The sequence below is a fragment of the Peromyscus leucopus genome, chromosome 5, assembly GCF_004664715.2.
Source record: "Peromyscus leucopus breed LL Stock chromosome 5, UCI_PerLeu_2.1, whole genome shotgun sequence".
Taxonomy (NCBI): domain Eukaryota; kingdom Metazoa; phylum Chordata; class Mammalia; order Rodentia; family Cricetidae; genus Peromyscus; species Peromyscus leucopus.
In genome coordinates, this window is record NC_051067.1 from 28,096,944 (window position 1) to 28,117,122 (window position 20,179).

General features: G+C 39.6%; 1 protein-coding gene across 2 annotated transcripts in view; it reads left to right on the plus strand.

The window, feature by feature from the left end:
• Lyrm4 (LYR motif containing 4) overlaps nucleotides 1-20,179 on the plus strand; it is a 120,221-nt gene that overhangs the window by 2,715 nt on the left and 97,327 nt on the right. The window lies entirely within an intron of this gene.

Below are 20,179 nucleotides of genomic sequence, written 5' to 3' on the forward strand. Positions count from 1 at the left end.
AAATAAATCTTGCTTCCTATAAAATATGTCTGCCTCTCTAATACTCTGTAGAACTCAAAAATAACTGCTTCCCTCCTCACTCAACCGAACACTGTTTGTCATGGCAATCACTGAGAGTATCCATTGATCACTTCCATGTTTTCTGTTCTTTATGTCTATTAGCACATTTATTTTTGAAAACCTCATGAGGTACTGTTTTTATGAACTAATCAAAACCAAGCACTAGAGACGCTAAGCTATCAAAAGTCACGAAGCTGATGCTAGATGACCAATCCAGAGAGCATTGTTGAGCCAGGACATGGTGGGGCACAACTGTAATCCTGACACTCAGGAGGCAGGAAGATGAGTTCAAGGCCAATCTGGTCTATATAGCAAGTTCAAGGCCAGTTTGGGTTACATGATCCTCTGTCTCAAAAATGAAAAAAAGGCAATAGTGAAAAATTTGTAAACAACCCAAAAGTTTTGATGTCTAAAGTAATCACAGTGCTGAACTATTTTGTAAGACCTGTACCTAGGCCTCATTTCAATAGCGTGGACAGGTTTCATCCCAGCACCAGCAAGCCACACTCACACACCCTGTGTTCTTTATTGTTTCTTTCTTTCCCTTCTCTCTTTCTCTCTCCACCTCTCTCCTCCCTCCCCCCCCCCACCATGGCTCAAGAGCTGGGATTAAAGGCTTCTACCAAAAGGCAGCCACTTGTCATTTCTTAAATGTACCATGTCCTTCGGTCCTCAGACCTTTGAAAGTCCTCCTCTGTCTAGCACGTCCCTTGTCACCCCTACCCTGAATGCCTTCTCTTCCTTAAGAGTAGTACGCTATGACCTCTGAACATTGCTTTTCCCCATTCACTTCATTGCACAGCCTCCACCACAGACAATTCTTTTACCACCACCAAGACATCCAAACAGACCCCCTTCTTAGGTTCATTTAGCTTAGTGCTTCCAGAAAACCTCTGAAGGTTCCTTTCCCCCACACTGAATCAGGCCCCAGAAATACAAAGGTGAGCGCTTTGGACTTGGCAACCCATGTTCTCTCAGTAGCTAACAGGAAGGTTTTTTGCAGCCTGTTGTGATAGAAGGTTGGGCAGGGTGTCAAATCAGCTGGAGGACCTCCCAGACATTGGCATCAGATCAGCTGTGAGCAGAGCAGCGTAAACTCAGGTAACTACAAGCAAAATATTGCAGCTCAGATGACAGACATACCAGGGCTTGTAGTCTCCACTGTGGAACCTGGGTTTTGTCTTAGGCGAGAAGCAGCCAAGCAACCCTGTTGCGATTTCAAGTTGTTAAGTGACAACCAGATCTGAGGATTAGGTAAGTTCCTTTGGGCAGCAGGATAAGAGTATCTTGAGCTAGAAGTGAAGACATTAGTAGGAGTTGATTGTAATAGTGAGAAGAGCAATTAGAGAACATAAGAAAACAGACTTTTGTAGGAGAGTATTAGAGCTCTGATGATGCAGTCTTAGTCACTGTTCTATTGCTGTGAAGAGACACCATGACTAAGACAGTTCTTTAAAAATAAGCATTTAATGGAGGCTTGATTTCAGTTTCAGAGGGCCAGTCCATTATCATCATGGCAGGGAGCATGACAGCACACAGGCAGACATGGTGCTGGAACAGTAGCTGAAAGTTCTACATCATGATCCCTTGGCAGCAGGAAGAGAGAGACTGGGCCTGGCCTTTGAAACCTCAAAGCTCACCTAGAAGGCCAACAAGTCCTCCAACAAGGCCACACCTCCTAAGCATTCAAATGTATGAGTCTGTGGAGGCCATTCTTATTCAAACTACTACAGGCACCAAAATAACATCAAGGTGGGTCTAGAGTATGGCCCAGGAAAGGGGAAACAGATGCCCTGCCATTAACTGACTAAAACAGTAAAGAAATAGCTGGTCTGAAGAGATCTTTCACTCACTTTGGGAATGTCCCCAAGTAGGAATGGAGCCCAGGGCACCCTGCAGAAGCAGGTCATCACAGCCTGCACCTCAGTAGCCCCAGCACCCAAACAGCCTGAGCCACCATGTCCACATAGCCCTCGAGAGTCTCCAGCATGCTCTGTCCTGCACTTTCTCTTTTTTAACATTTAAAAATGTAGACTTTAATAAGTGTGATCAGGTCAGCTTGTGGAGAAGCTGACAGATACAAAAGTTGGAAATACAAGTGACCATACAGAGTTTCTATACCTGATTCATTTTGCAGAATATTTATTAAGGTGGTTTTTTTTTTTTTTTTTTTTTTTTTTTTGGTTTTTCGAGACAGGGTTTCTTTGTGTAGCTTTGCGCCTTTCCTGGAGCTCACTTGGTAGACCAGGCTGGCCTTGAACTCACAGAGATCCGCCTGCCTCTGCCTCCCGAGTGCTGGGATTAAAGGCGTGCGCCACCACCGCCCGGCTATTAAGGTGGTTTAAAGTACAGTTTTTCATTTATTGTTTTGAAAGACCTTTATTGTAAAGTTATGATTTTATCTGATGAAAAATAGCAGTCACAATGATCATTCTGGACCTTCATCTTAGATAAATTCCATTTCTTCTTGGGACAATGGTTTCTCTTTGTATTTCCAAGATACTGTTCATATTATTTCTGCATTTCTGGTGGCCCCTAATGCATCAGCAAATGTTGGGATATACTTCCTTTTGAATGCTGTGATGTTATAGAAGAGTGAGAGTAGCCCAGCTTATCTCAAAGCTTCTGAGGCATTGAGTTTAGGATCATCTCCTCGGTCAGGGAACCTTATTAATGGAGCATGTGTCTTCAGTCAGGGAACCTTATTAATGGAGCATGTGTCTTCAGTCAGGGAGCCTTATTAATGGAGCATGTGTCTTAACTACTGGCACAGTCTCACTGGCTGACACCATCTTATGCCTGTCATGACCCCTATCCCCTGCACTTCTTAATAGATATAGGAATGATTCACTGCCTCCTTTCCCCATATGCCCACAGATCAAGAACCAGAGTAAATTGGAATGAGTCTGTCAGGAGTCATACTAATACCAACCGAACCTTTCTAAAACAAGGATAAGGAGGTGGCTCAGTGCATAAAGTGCTGAGAAAGCATGAGGCTGTGAGTTCAGATCCTAAACACGCAGGAAAAAGTCAGCTGCAGTAGCAGACAAATGTAGTCCAAGCACTGGTGAGGTGGAGACAGGAGGCCCTGGAGTACACTGGTTATCCAGTCTAGCCAGGTGCTCAGCTCCAGATTCAGTGAGACACTGTTTCAAAAACTGAAAGGAAAACAACAACAACAACTAAAGGAAACCCTGTAACATCAGCCTCTGGCCTGCATACATGACAGAGCAGGGGGGGAAAAAAGGTGAAAAAGAAGGCCTTGATGCCAAATAGTCTTTACCCCTTAGAACAAACTGAGAAATTCCTAATAGCTCTTCAACTCTTTGTGTGTGTAAGTGTAACTACAGGGCCTGAGAATAGATAGAATCTAAACATAGGATGGCCATGCTAAAAAAGATTGTGGTGTGGTTGTGCATAAGGACCACCTCAGAAACTAGCACAACTACCAGGAAATACGTGCCTGAGTGCTGAACTGTAGCATATAGTGGTTTCCAGGAGACACTTCCTATTGATGATTTGGCTGCCACTTGTTACACTGTTGTAAAAATATGCTTCCATAACACTGTGGTGCTCATTTCAACCCTTTGGGCATAACTCCACTCCATTTTGATCTTAATTCTGTGTATCATTTCTTCCTTAGAAACTTACATACACTGCAGTGCCCTTTGTTTCTATAAAGGTATCTTCAGCCCTCCAAGGATAACCTCAGCCTTACTGTCAAACCACAGCCTCGCTACACAGCAGTTGCTAATAGTGGGAAACTCCATCCCTCTAGTCTTTCTCACCTCTCCCTCCTTGACTGAATTAGAGCTCCCCAGAGCCCACCCAAGTGCCATCAGGTTAGTGAGTATGGTATTGTTCATGGTGCATTCTTGCTGCTCTTGCCTTCCTTGTCTGGGTGCTAAGGATCAGACTCAGGGCCTCCATATGTGACAAGCTCACACTCCACCCTGCATTACAGTCCTCACCCCTGGTGTGTTCTTAAGATTGGTAGGGTTTTTTTAATCCACTTCAGTTTAAAAAGGGAACTCCTTTTTTCCCCTCACTTTAAGTCTTGAAATAATGCTTTTAAGACATAGGTAAATCATTACTTACTGGAGAAGACATAAGATTCTCTTTTAAGCAGCCAATTAAAAATTTTACTGTGAAATGCTGAGCAAATCATACATCTTGGTGAAAACTATCTTTTCTGTTGCAAGTTGTACAAAAGCATAGTTTTTAAAAGAAAACCATTGCTTTATTGAATTTTCTAAGTTCCTTGCAAATTGTGCTTTAATATTAATTCTGAGTTCATGCAGTTGAGCTCATGCATACATAGCCTGTGGCACTTTGTTAGGAAGAATCTTTGTGCTGGCCCTTTTTGTGGTATGCCACATACAACTGGAGGCAATTCATGATTGCTTAAATTTGTGAAATATTAATTATAACCAAATGTGGCTGAAGTTTCAAAAACTGATATTTTTTTCTCTTATAGTTGCTAAAGTTGCCATATTGTATGGATGTAATTCTGAACGGTTTTATTAAATAAGAAACACAGAGCCAAATGCAGAGTTAAAAGCCCCAGAGGTCAGAGAGCAGTATCTAAGAGCTGAGACCAAGACCGCCTTCTTACCACCCGCTGCCGTTCTCCCCCTCAGAAAGAGACCTACTTCCTGTGTGTCTGTCTTTTTATTGACTTTCTGTTCTACCTTCTCATTGGTTGTAAACCCAGCCACATGACCTCCTCATCACTGCCTGTCTATACAGACCTCCAGGTCTCTATGATTGGTATTGAGATTAAAGGCGTGTGTCTCCATGCTGGTGGTGTCCTTGAACACACAGAGATCTGCCTGTCATGTGATCAGGATTAAGGGTGTGTGCTACCACTGCCAGACTTCTGCTAAATGGTTTGCTATTAGCTCTGACCCCCAGGCAACTTTATTTATTAACATACAAATAAAATCACATTTCAGCACAAGTAAAATATCACCATAATATTGGTTAATGATTTTTAAAAAATAAGTTAAAATTACATAGTTATTTTGGAGGTACTTTGACAAGATCACATCTATCAGCTGAATTTGGGGATAGAATAAGTGCATTCATTTTTACTCTAGACTAGATGATAGGAGGAAGAAATTTGAAAGTGTTAGAGGTAGAGCTGGAGATGTAGCTCAGTTGGTAAAGTTTTCCCAGCATGCACAACACGCCGGTTTTGATCCCCACCACAACATTCAAAAAAAGTAGAAGGATGCAGTGTGATACCTTATAATTTCAACACTTAACATGTGGAGGCAGGAGGATCAGAAGTCCAAGATCTCAGCTACATAGCAGAATTCAAGCCCACATTGGGATACATGAGACCTCCAAAACAAAAGTATTAGGTCTATGTGTGTCATTGCTGATTTTTTTTTTTGCCTTTGAAAGTATCTCCAAGTTATATTTATTCTGTCTATACTTCAACTTAGCGTTTCTACCCTAATATTAAAAAGCATACTATAAAATGAAATGTTATTTAAAAATAATAAGTGAAAGAATCAAAACAAAGAGAAAATGGAGGTAGAGAATAAAAAACAAAAGACTACAATATGCTATTCCAAGTAAATAAGATGCTTGTTAAGTGTCTTAAAGATATTCTGCATTGTAGTCAAGTAATACCATTTGTTTACAAACCATTCTGTTTGAAAATGACAGAAATGAAATAATAGAATTTTGATTGCCTCTCACAATCCAACAATAACAAAATACAGACTTCACTAAGGAGGAAGGGTCTTCTATGCCATACCTCTTATCCTGTATGACACTTTTCCTGTCCTTGAACTCCACTCCATTAAGTATAGATTTTTACGTTTGTCTTGGCGCTTATTTACTCAGTTAGCTGGTACCTAGTAAATTTAGTAAAATTCTACCCATTAGTAAAATCAGATAGGGTGCACGAACCAAGTTATGAATTTGTAGATTTGTAGAGCTCAGCTAACAAGAGACCAGTCCTCAGAATATTGTCTGATCAATAATCAAAATACCTGGAACAGGGTTCATGCAACTGGGTCTCCATTGCTTATTTTAAGAAGCAGAATAAGAGTTACCAAGATCATGTTAAAATGGTATTGCTGTGGCATCTTAATATCTGTACAGCTTGATGAGCCCTCAGAGTTCAAGAGAAATGAAATCATAGCTCAAGCTTTTGAATTTGCCTTTACATATTGTTTTTTGGCATTATGACTGAGTACCATGAATGAGGCAGTCTTGGTTATATTTAACATGTAGACACTTTTTCTTGTCATTGTTGCCTAATGTAGTGGTTCTCAACCTTTGGGTCATGACACCTTTGGTGGTTAAACAACCTATTTAAAGGAGTCACTAAGACCATCAGAAAACACAGATACATTACAATTCATAACAGGAGCAAAATTACAGTTATGAAGCAGCAATGAAAATAATTTATGGTTAGGAGTCACCACAACATGAAGAACAAAACAGCATTAAAGGGCTGCAGCAGTAGGAAGGTTAAGAACCACTGGCTAAAAGGATACAACAACTATTCATTTACATTTAATTGACTATCAGAAGCTATCTCGGGATGATTAAAGTATGTAGGAGGATATACTTAAGGCCTATGAAATAGTATACTATTTCATATAAGGAACTTAATGTTCAAGCGTTGATGGAATTAGATATGGGAATGTGGAAAGTACTACATTGGGATCCTGCAGACACAGGAAGATTCCCTTACATACAAATTGGTGACTATATAGTTATCACTAATAGTGGTAGGCCACCTCTCAAATTTGCCATACTCAGTGGTCTTTCAGCAACTCAGTTAAATCTCTTGAATCATCTTTTGTATGAAGTAGTTTTGTTTATTTGTTTTTCAATCTAAACATAGAACTTTGCTATTGTAATTTATACCTTCATTATGACACTTGACCCTTCATTCACTAACTAATTATTAGGTACCTCCCATTGTCTGGACTCGGCTCCTGACTGAGGATATAGAGATAAATAAAACTTACTCTTTGCCCCAGAGATGCTCACAGTAAGTTCAGTTTGTAGACTGATATGTTCACTGAAAACAGTATGGTAGCATTGGATCAGTGAGGGGATGAACTGGCCATTACAGAAACAGAAAGACAGCATAGCCCAATTTGAAAAGGAATTGAAGTTGGCTGACCCAAGCCATAGAGGGTTAGCAGGAAGTCACTGGTTAAAAGAAGTGGGAGCAGAGAGGACAAGTGTGAACACCAGTGTCACTGGTGGCAGACCTAAGTCCTGAGCGACATGTCTTGCAAATATCACAGAGTACACTCTGAGAAGCCTGGAGTGCTCCAGGACAGTGACCCCACATGACCTGATGCAGTTACGAGCGCTGGTGAAGTCCAATAGAGGAGGCTGCAGCCAGTGTTAGACAGATTGTTTTTCTTTATGGGGACACTCAAAAATTATCAAAAGGACATATACAAGCCAATGACATGATGGTTTGTTGTTATCAAGTATTATACACTAGTGATAATTATATATGCTATACTTTTACACTATTGGCAGTACAGTGGGTGTTCACACCAGCATCACCACAATTATGGGAGTAACATGTGGCAGTACAGTGACATCATCATGGCTACCATGTTAGTAGACCTCAGTGTTGTGGAGCTTGGGTATAATCTTGTGGGACATCAGTGTATATGCAGTTGGCATTGACTTGGGTGTCTGATACAGCACTCGTCACTCTTTTGATATGGGTGTTAACTTCATCTTCAGCCCTCTCTACCTTCTCTCACTTTTGTTTCTCTAATTATGCATTATATGTGTTGGTGTTATTAATCTGCCTGTTAATGTTCGTCAGTTCTCATTGACTTGATTGATCTGTTCTCAGTAATTATTTGTTTTATTTAATAAATGGCTGCTGCCACATTCAGTGCTATTAATGTATTACCCTTATATTGTAGGCTTTTGTTCCTAGGGTAGTCTTTGAAGTATGTTTAATTCTCCATTTAGCTTGGTTTATTCAGTTGTTTATATTATCAATTCATTATAGATGGTGAACATCACTCTTTACTATGCTCATTTAATGACTTCTTATGGTTTTTTCCGTCTATTCATACAACCATTTTCATTAAATAATCATCTCTCTCCCCCATCCAATGACTAAGTAAGAAACATCCTGTTTTACCAGAAACTACTTCTATAGGCAGAAATGTCTCATCTGAAATTATCTTTACCTTTGACTAATCAAAAGACAAAAAAAAAAAAAAAGCAAGTATTTCCTTATAGACAGATTGGTGGTGGACACAGCCATTGATCCCAGGACTGTCCAGTCATCCTTCATTAGTTCAGCAGCTTGTTACTGAGCACTCAAGTGACATGGAGTTTGGAGACATCACAGATGGAGCTGGTGCAGCACTGTGCTGCACCTCCAGGCTTGAATACTGACAGACCTAGTGAAGATGTCATTGTCTGTTTATTGGCTCTGGGACTGACCTGGGAAGGAAGGAAAGCCCCAGTAGGTGAACAGTAGCCCCTTTAACTAGGAAAAGTTTTTGCAGATTGTAGGCGAATTTGAATCAGGTCAAGAGAATAGGAGAGGAAGGAAAGATGGGAGATGGAGGAATGGAGGACAGATATGGACAAAGATGAGATCGATAGCAGAAGAGCTTAGTTAGGGCTATGAGAGGACAGGAAAATAAAATGAAAGAATCTGATGTACATAGATTCTTTTCCCTCAGATTGCCCCATTGCCGGCTGTAGCATCTTCCCTAGGACTCTGGGAGAAACCTTCTCAGGGCAGGCCCCTGGGGAAATTTCGATAGGTGGAGATATACCCTAAATATTGAGACAGCTCAGATGATAGACAAATCTGATGTGAGAAGATGAGTCCTTGTCCTTCACAGTGTCTTACTCTGATGATGGTGCACACTTTATTAAGACACTGCCATCTGTTTCCTCGACAGTTTTCAAAGATCAGAAGAACCAGCCTCTAAGATGAAGTGTGGAAAATATGCTTCCTTCTTGTAATTAATTAGAAAACTGAAATGCAGAAGCTGCTTCTTGTTTCCTAACTGCTATCACACACAGGCACCTGGCAATAGTAGCATTACCATAGTAATTAATGTTAGTCTACAACCTCGAGAAAGGGAATTGCTACCCTACAGTCTCCTGACCCTAGGGAGTAAGTATGAATCTAATGCTGCTGTTTGCCAATGTTCTCTATTTTTTTTTTCCTCTTTTAGAATAGAGGGAAGAGATAACACCTTGCAGTGCAGCCTGTTTGAATTTCATAATTCTATAAATTCATTTGTCAGCCTTGGAAAAAATATGTTTCAGATATTTTTACTTACTCTCTATAGTCATTGCCATGTACAAGGCCTGCCTGCCTTCCTCTGCCTCTTGGGATGTGTTTCTCTGTGAAAGAGACACACTGACATGGTACCCTGGGTGGATGAGAACAAATCTGAATAACCCTACTCTGGAACCATGTTTACTTTCCATGGACTCTTTCTGTGCAGTTTTCCCCGAGTGTTCATGGGTTACATGAACGCATCTTAGAATACCAAATTCTCCAGATGCTCAAGACCCTTATATAATATAAATTGTGTAAATGCTACAGAAATTGGGATCACTACATTTTTGAGGGGTAACAAAGAAACTGTATACATATTCGATCCATGCACTATTTTGCTTTTGTTTTGTTTGCTTTGTTTTTTGTTTGTTTTTGTTCTTCTCATACAGTTTTGGTAGTGGTTGGTTGAATCTTTGGATATAGAACTTTGCAGATATGGAGGGCTGGCCGTACTTATTACCCCTTGACTTCTAAAGTACAGGTGAGAATTTAGACTCTCCAGTTGTTATTCCCTAAATAGTTTTACTTTTTAACCTTATCTTGGCCTTGCTCACAGAACTAAGACCTATATTGACCATAGAACCACTCCTAAAGTTCACAGCCCATCTGTGGGAGAGTCAAGCCCCTGCACACTGTCGTCGGGGACATTTCAGCTCTGGGTCTGCCCTCCCTAGACAGCTCTTCCTGCATTCACCTTTTTGAGAGAGTAAAGCATAATTAAAAGCTGTCATTTCATAGTTGATATTTTAATAGATGTTGCTCCCAGCTGCTCTTCTGGTGTAAGTTCCTAAGTAAATGTTTTGAATTGTGTATGAATACCCTATGGCAATATTATCACAAAGAGTGCACTTTTATAGATTGAAAATAAATTAGCTTGGTTACATTGCCATATTCCAAAATACAAGCAGAGGAGTGGGAGTAGTGTGAATGAAAAATATTTCTGCATTTTAGTTGTAATGGGAGACCAAGAAGTGGACAGATAAGGGACAAGATCTTATCAGAGAAAGAATGAATAAAATGTGTGTGGTTTAGAAAAGTAAGGCAAAGCTGGGAAAGTTATATGCTGGAGGAGGGACATGTTCAGTGGCAGAATACTGGCCACATCTGCCTTGGCAAAACCCTGTGGACTTCTGAAGGGTTTCTGCTAGTGGCCCGGTTTTACCTCACTGGAGAGAAGCATTTCCAGACCACTGCCTACAGCCTCTGCCTGACTGGCTCCAGCAGTGTGCACTTCCTCTGTGCTGAGGTACTGAGCTTCTCTGCAGAAGTTCTCTCTACTTGTGCTGGGTTCTGTCTGTACAGGGATGGTGAAGATGTCGCAGAGGAACTGTATCCAAAGAACCTCAGAACAGAAAGCCAGGTTTGGTTGGAACATGGCCTTACTCTCCAAGACCCTCTAGCATTTTAAAAACATGTGTGGCCTATGCTTTGGGCATGCTGGCATGGGATGAACTCTACAGCCTCTCCCTTGCTACTCTCATCCTCCTAACTCCACCACAGTCTGGCTTAACAGTCCTCATATTACTTTTGTCTTGGGCTCAATTGGTATAATGTCATCTTCTGGCACTTCCTCATAAGACAAATAGCCCCCCCTGTCTTATGGCCACCCCATATAATGGCTCTTCTCCTCTCCTGCCTCTTTATCTTTGACAATGGAGGCCCCAGAATTCCATTTCTACCTTCTGACATTCTCCCACATTCACCTTAGTAACTGTGGCTTCCACCCTGTGTGTTTTGGTGATTCCCACTAGTTAATCCTTATCTCTCCTGAACCACATCCTATTCTTTCCAAGGTCCTCCTGGGCATTTCTGGGTGTGTTACCAACATCTCAAGTTGAGCAGATCTGAACTCTAATGCTGCAACCCACCTAATCTGTTGTACCTTCCAAGCAAGCTTGGCCCTCTTTTCTTCATCATGGTCCAGATATTCATTGCTTAAACTGGAAGTCATATTGATTTCTCCTGACTTTGTATAAGTCATAAGGTTTTTATTTCCCATGGAATCGCTCTTACATACTCCATTTACTGGCTGTCTTTGTGTCCTCACAATGGTGGTCTTTGTTAGCCATCAGGTTTTATCTGGTTTTGTACAATTTCTATACATCACTCTGTACCAGCTCTTGGTTGTATCAGGCATCCTCCATGCTGCAACCAAGATGTCTTGCTCTGTCCCCAGTCTGACTTTAAAAAGAAGCATAAAGGGTTAACAGAAGCACAGTTCTTCCCAAAAGAGCTAAAATTTGTCAAGACAATTGAGTAGTCTCTATTTAAATGAATACATGCTGAAGACAAGGCAGCTCCAGTAAATAGCATGGGACTGGAGATAACTTATGTTCAAGATGGTGCTCTGTTTGTCTATAGGAAATATGTTGGATTTGCTTATAAAATTTGAAATTCTAATGGATTAGTTTTCTGCTACTAGGAATATTAAGGATTAACCCGGGGCCAAAATTTGAATTTCTTATCATATAAGAGCTATAGCAAATAAATAGGATAATAAAATTAATGTTGTATTGTTCTTCAAATATCTGTATTAACTTCACTACTCTCACTGAATTAAATTACTTAAATTATTTGTTTATAAAGGGGAAAACAAGCCAACTTGGTTGAATAAAATATGGATTATTTACAAAACCCTTGAACTTTCTTTTAAATACTTAAAAATATGCTTGTTGTCTTAACCTATGTATCTCATGTATAGGAGTTTGGAAAATCACTGATGTCTCATTAAATAAGGAAAGAATTCTATGCATCCATATAGACTTAGCCTGCAGAATGCATCTTGAATAGCCTTAGTTTCCCTTAACATTGTTATATGCTATGTTGGAATAAACTTCCTTGGACCTGGTTTAGAATCTTACCATCATTTCATTTTATTCCAAATTCTCATCAAGAACTTCCAGGGCTAGGGATATGGTGGTGTGATTTTTATAGCTCTTATGAGGCCCTAAATTAAATTCCATAGCACTAAAAGAGAAAAAAATAAACAAGAAAAAATTTGAAACACCTATCTTTTCTCACATAAAACTGGAGTTAATTTTGTTCTTTCTTTATCTTAATTTACTTTTTCTTAAATAAGGAATCTAAACGAGGTATCAGAATTGTATAGAAGTATTTTAAATAAAAACATCTAGAAAATAAGGAAAGGAAAGTAAACCAAAGACCTGGGATGAGGTTTGCAAGCATGCAGACTGCTTAGAAGACAGAACAGTTGACACCAGGATCACCATGTCTGGTGTGGCTCAAAGCTTCCCAGGAGCAACTACAAGAAACAGTGATACTTGGTTATGTGAGTTAGTTATTACAATGTAGAAACAGCCAGTTGCTAACAGGAATTGCAACTCTTTCTCTTACAGTTTTTTCTTTGAAGGTCAATATTCTCAGCAGAAAAATAGCCAGAAGGCACGTAAAAACAGACTGCTTTCTGGGAAATAAGTGAAGAGAGTTTTATCATCTCACCAACTAAAATGCTGGGATAGCACTGGGGGATACAGTTTTCTGAGACTGCCATCATGCATGAGGTCCCCTTATCAACTAAAGCAACTATTCAGCAGATGACCGGCAGTCTGAAAGGCAGTTTCTTGGTATCCTGTGATATTGGCTAATGGCACACCACAGTAATGAATCAGTTTGCAAGGAACCAAGCTGCAAACCCCTAGTATAACCCACAGATAAAGCTTGGAATATGTAGAGGAATGTATAGAGGGTGTGCCTTTTTGGTAGTACTCCACAAATAACATTCTCTTTGGTGTAAATTTTGACATGTTCCAAATAGCAGAGCCTAGACTTAGCTGAAGGCCAATCCTTTACCTTATTCCTGAGAACTTATGGACAGAAGACTAGAGACCTCTAAGGACTGCACACCTTTCAGTTCCATACCATAGAGGTTTTATTTAAGGGACTATTGTAGTGGGCCATCTATAGTGAGGTTTTTGTTTCTTTATTAACTTAAGTTTTTTTTTTTTTAATTATTTAGGATCGTGAAGTAAACCAAAAAATAAACCCATGTATAACTCAATAGTTTGAGCTAGAGGCCAAGAAGTAAAATTTTTATGGTTATGTCATAATTATTTCATAACCTCATCAAATAGCACCACTAACTAGGAACCAAGTGTTGTGGGATAATCTTGTACCCTGTGAAGATATGTCTCTGCCAAGGCATCTTCTGATTGGTTTAATAAAGAGCTGAATGACCAATAGCTAAGCAGGAGAAGATAAGCAGAACTTCCAGAAAAGTTCTAAGTGTGTGGCCTGCCACTGAGCTGAGCACAGCCCCACCCTCAGTATTCAAGAGCTAAGAGAACAGATACCAGGTTGTCCCCTGCAGCCCTTTCAAAGCCAAGACACTGGAGACATTCATCTAGACTTTAACCATACTCTGTACTCTTCAAACACTCCAGGCCCAGAGCCTGTATTTACTTTCTGCCATCCTGAAAGTAGATGGGCTTACTATATCCCTGAAGTATTTTGTGCAGATAAGATTTACAGTTTGGTTTATTGGTTTCACTTTTGGAGGTTTCTTTTGTTTTGGATTATTCTGCTATTTGGCCTTAAAGAAGGAGGGGAGGTTTTTCCTGCATTTTGCCACTGTATAAATTATCCTTGATAATACACTAAGCTTGAGTAGATCACTTACACTCTCCCTTTTTCTCCTTCCTTAGTCATTTCTTATTAGTGCCTGTTGTTGGTGAGTAATGGCAATAAAAAGGACAAAAGGGAAGGCATTTCAACTTGATAGGCTATTTTAATTAATTTTTCAAGTTCATTGACCAAGGGAGATTTCCATTGCTCATTACATTGTTTTTTCTCTAATAAAGTAGAAACTCCAGAATTCACTGAAGAGTCTGTTGTAGGTATTTATTCTCCATAAATTTGAAATACCTTAAAGATCATGTCTTAGGTTGGCTGGCACACACTATAATTCTGAAATAAAATATAATATTCTGTAGCCCAAAATTTAGCTCTATTACATAATGAAAGGTTAAGGTTTCTTCTCTGGTACTGTGTCAAGCTCTCTTCTCTTGGAGGTGGAGGTAGAGGCAGGAAATCTCATTCTTAGCCATAGAGCCTTTATGGCAAAATACTTGAAAAAGAAATGCAGCCAATTACTAAAGAAACATTTATGTAGACATAAAGAAATTACCAGAATGTTCTGCTTATTCCCTCACAAGGGCAGCTCACAGGACTCGGCAAATGAAACCTGGGTTCTTCTCTTAGTCTGGGGACACATGACAAGGGAACCATGGATCTCAGCCACAACTACCACCTCTGGGATTACAGCTTTCACAGTACTGTAAGTCTAAACCTCAAGGCAAATGAGACAGGACCCTGCACCTCTCCACCTGGTCTGTATTCCTGGCTGAAAGCATGGCAAACCCCTTTCAAGGGTAGCCTTTACTGTGATCACTTGGTTAACATTTTGAGAAATTGTGTTGGCCACAAAGTGTCACTGACTGATAGTAGAACCAAGTGATAATGAGAAGTTGAAGTTTGAAGAAATTTAGTGCTTTTAAGCATTGTGAAGGATGCCAAGACCTAAATGTACCTCAGCTGTTCCCCTAGGGACAAGGATGATCACCTGCTACAAGAGGTGTACTTGCTCATTTCCTGCTAGCCCATTAATTTTTTAAAACATAATGTTATTTTCAAGTATCCCCATAGACCCTTACCCAAATTTTTCAGTTCTAGGAAATTGTTAAATTATATTGTTCTGAATATACTTTGGTTGGCACATAGTTTTTCATATTTGCTCAACAATTTTATTGTTTCATTAATTTACTGTAACTTTTTAGAGGTTGGGTTTGTTTGCTTGTTCATTTGTTTATTGAATATTTAGATTAGCACTTGAATCTTCCAAAAGGAACTTGAGTGACTGTGGAGGGGCAACATTTGTAGCTTCTTCTCTTGAGCTGTGGAGAGAGTCTCTCCTTTGCCCTGGTGTGATATCTGCTGTCAAAACTGCATCCAGGTGTTACTGTCCTGTTGTAGAGTATTACTTTAAGATGTGTTACATTTGTTTATGCTGTGGAACATTTGCTTTAATAATGCAAAGATGTGTTGCATTCCTTTATGTTGCATTTATTTAACTATATTAAGCTGTGTTACTACACCTGATGGTCTAATAAAGAGCTGAATGACCATTAGCAATGCAGGAGAAAAGATAGGCAGAGCTGGCAGGCAGAGAGAATATATAGAAGGAGAAATCTGGGAGGAGAAGGAGTAAGAGCAAGAGAACAAGGAAAGGAGGATGCTAGGGGCCAGCCACCCAGCCAGCCACTGAGTAAGAGTGAAATTAAGATACACAGAAGAAAAGGAAAAAGCCCAGAGGCAAAAAGGTAGATGGGATAATTAGTTAAGAAAAGCTGGCAAAAAAACAAGCCAAGCTAATGCCAGTCATTTATAATTAAGAATAAGCCTCTGTGTGTGATTTATTTTTTTAATTTTTTTTCAATTTATTAAAAAAAATAATAATATTTACTATTATTTGGGAACTGGGTGGCAGGCCCCCAAAGAGCCAAATGAGCAAAACAGTCAACAACACTGTCCACCCGTGTTCACCTGTGCAGCTGAACACACCTGTCATTCTCATCAGCAGAACTTGGCAAGTTCTGAAGTATATTCACACTGATCCTGAAATAATTATCTTAAACCTTGTTTTTCAAACCTCCAAACTTCCTCAATTTTTTTCTTGTAATTGTTTTTCCTGATATATAAGCCAGATACTATAGCATTATTAAAAACAAAAACAAAGCTGTCTTAACTAATTTCATCTGACCTTTTTAATTTCTAATATTAAATACATTGTTTTCTATTTTCTCATAGGGACACTACTATTTTGTTTTTTAGAATGTAATAAGGAAGTACTTAATTTGTTGAATTTAGTATTTATTAATAAACATGTTTAAGTCATTAATTTTCATGTAAGTATGGCTTTCACTATGTTCCAAAGATTTCACATACTGTATTTTTATTGTTGAAGACATTTTCTTAATTGTGTTAATGAATTTCTTTCTAGTCATAATTGTTTTTCATGAATGTGCTTCCAGAGTTAGGGCTTTTGCTACTCTGTTTTTACTAGATTGTGATGGTGTTGCTCCTATGAATGTCACTCTTAGAATCCCCAGAAATGATCTTATCCACTCTCTAGAAAGATTACCTTATCACATGTGCATCTTCTAGCTTTCCACCTGCCTTCTGACACCTCTGTCTCCCATTCTCTTTGTAGATCCTGCCATGTCTGCTCCTCTGTATTGGTAGGACATCTTCAGGGCTCCATCCAAGGCCAGCTTCTCTTTGACATCTACTGTTTTCACTGGGAAAACTCTTCTGGCTCTGTGGTTGCCTCACACTTTGTGTCAATAAACTAGATTTACCACCAGCCTATGTCTTATCTGAGCTCTGAAGCCCTATTTTTGGAACGCTGTTGGATACAGTACCTGCTGTCCCAATGTTTGTAGTGTGTCTAGGATCTTGGACCTCTGGGAAGATTATAAGAAACTGATCATTGATTGCAGATAAAAAGCTGCTTGCCTAAAGGGACAGAATAGAAAGGAGCAAATTTTCACTTCACACTTTTAGACCTGTGACTTCTTTTGAAAATATTTCTCTCAAAAGCATAGTGTCTTAGTTTATGTAGCCACTTCTGCAGTGTTGAACATGTATTTTTTTTCTATTTGTAATGCATACATATCTGTAATGAACATTATGCATATAACTTCTTCCAGGTTACTTCCATGGGATAGGTCTGCAAAGGTGGATTTTGCAGGTTAAACTTGAGTTATTACCCATTATTATGCTGCAGTACTAGCTGATATTCCCAGCAGAGTGACTAGTTCCTTGACTTTTTCTAAATATGTTGTTAACTGAAGACCAGAAAAGTGGTGCTTTGTTTGAGTGTGTATTTCTTGGATGATGCCTGGGGCTAGCCATTCATACACCTCTGTCTCTGTAAATACAGTCTCTGTGTACTCACCTGTAAAGTATTGTTCCATGCTTTTAGTCATTGATTTACTATGGTCTTTGTCTTTTGGTTGGCTTAATACGTGGTGTTTATTCAAGTAGGATATTAATCCCCTATCATATTTGTTTATAACTTAGGTCTTTAGAAATGAGTGGAGTTTGCCCAAAAAAAAAAAAAAAAAAAAAAAAAAAACCCTCCAACAAAAGAACACTTCATATACACAGAGCTAGCTAGCTTCAAGCAAAGAACTGATGAAAAGGCATGTCTTCTCACATGGCTGGTGAATGGTCCATATAGAAGGTGCTAGAAGGACTGAAAGAGTGGCCCCAAGTCTTTTAATAAACCATTTGACCCTAATCTCCAGACAGTGGAAAACAATGAGAGAATTCTGAACCGAGAAGTACAGTAGAATTTATTCACAGCCACACTAGAACTCAGAAATTTTGCATTGGTTCTCAAAGTGTATTTTCTTGTGGTAATTTAACCACCTCACTCTACAACCCTTCAGTTGTCATTGCTTCCTTTTGAAACAATTAAACTCAGCTATTTCACTTACTTGTGGTGCCATATCAACTGCTCTTTCCCTCTAAGGCTCTCAGCCACTTGTCTTTGTAGGACAGGCTCAACACTTGAACTGTTTGTAGGAGCACTTGACAGTGTTGAGAGTGGAGATGACCTTTTTAAGCTTTTCCATGCCAGAACGTTTTTATAAAGCCTTTCACATGAGTAACAGCTTGGCTTGGCTTAGCCAGGCACATATCAAATAGTGAGTAGTTTATTAACCTCGGGTGGCATGACTTAGGATTGAAAGATAATCACCTGAGTTCAGAGCCTGGTCCTGCCACACACTGAGTCATATCTCTCTGAGTGACAGTGTGTGAGGCTTGAATAAGAAAAGGCATATCCGGTGCTCTACACCTCATGGTATTGTACCCCGACTGTTAATGCTTTAACCTTTTGGACTGTCACGTGAGGAGCAGCAGCCTTTCTCTTTAGGGGTTAAAAATGCTCATCTGAGCACATCTCTGTGTCCCATTCACTATCATCTACTTTGAGTCCTTTCTCCTTTAAATGTATTGTTTTCTCCAACCTTTGAGTTAGGGGTTAAAGTAAATGTCTTAGCATTATGCCCTAGTTGTTAAATCTTGGTGAGTCCTGTCAGGTTTTTACACTCAACTCTGGGACATTCCCTTTCATTGTAATCAGTTTCCTAAGCAATTTGGTTTGTTCACCCTCAGTATTTGTGTTTGTTCCTCTGCCTTATTCTGGGCCTATTTTTTTTTCTTATGTATGTCTTACTAACTTACTTTGGCCTTAGCGTCCTGAGTGCTGGTGTGCTGGTATTAAAGGTATGCACCACTACACTCATCTAAAACTTGTGGTAATTTTTTACATTACAAAAATAAATTAAAAGGGGGAAGGGGTTAAAAGCAGAATGAGGCAGGATTAAAATAACTGGTGGTTAGTCCTCCTACAAAGTGAGGGGCTATCTAGATTGTGTTGACCTTCCCCAAACTGATCATTTGAAGTTTCCCACATTACTGGGAAAGAAATTGCCCGTGCAAAAGCATCTCTGTGGTTCTAAGCCAGTGAAGTATCTTTTCTTAGAAACAAAAAAGAGAAGGACACCATCATGTTGTCATTTCAAAGGTGTGTCTAGGTGTAGAGCTGAGATTTTTTACTATGTGTGTGTGGTATTGAGGAAGGTGGCTCACAAATTCCACAGTGCATGTATGGAAGTCAGAGGGCAACATTGTGGAATTGGTTCTCTCTTTCCACTTTTATGTGAATTCCAGGACTCAAACTCAGATTGCCAGACTTGAATGGCAAATACCTTTACACGCTGAGCCATCTCACCAGCTGGCTTAGCATGTTGCGTTCTGAGATATAGAGCTAAATTTCCTTAGGTAAGGCCTTGAAAAACTGAGGAGATGTTAAAAAAAAAAGTGTAGAGCCAAATATTCTGAGCTCAACCTTGAGCTTAACTGATATAAATTATAGAGCACCTTGAGCAACTCTATTTTCTTAAACTTCGGAAAAAAACTTTACATTTATTTCCATTCTGTGCAGTACTCTTTTTTATAAATGGAAGCTTTTCTCTGTCCTGCCCCGTCCCACAGCCACTTCCCAAATTATCACACAGAGACTTATATTAATTATAAATGTTTGGCTGATGGCTGAGGCTTATTACTAATTATCTCTTACATTTCATTTAACCCATTTCTATTAATCTATGCATTACCATATGGCCCATGGCTTACTGGTCCTTTGGCATCTTGCTCTTTGGGCAGCTGGCTTTCATCTCTCCAAATTCTGCCCTTCTCCTTGTATCTCCATTTGGATTTCCCTACCCAGCCTTATTCTGCCTGGCTATAAACCAAATCAGCTTTTATTATCAACCAGTGAGAGCAACATACATTCACAATGTACAGAAGGGTCCTCCTACAGCACTTTTTCTTTTAGGTATTCTGAACCAGTTACCTGTTCTGGAAAAATAAATAAATAAGGGTATTGATGGCTACTATAGGCTGTGGTGTTCTTACACAAGCTTGTGATGAATTGTGAGTGAAGAATTAAAGCAATGAATGAGGGATGCAGGCAGAGCTCAGTAGTCAAGCACATGCTTTGCCTGATTTAGAGCACCAGCCACAAGAAAAACATGACACCTGGAAATCAGTCTTGTTACAAATCCACCTTGTTACATGTGGATTGAAATATTAGAATTAAGCCAGGAAGTGATGGTGCATGACTTTAATCCCAGCACTCGGGAGGCAGAGGCAGGTGGATCTCTGAGTTTGCGGCCAGCCAGGTCTACAGAGCGAGTTCCAAGACAGCTAGGACTA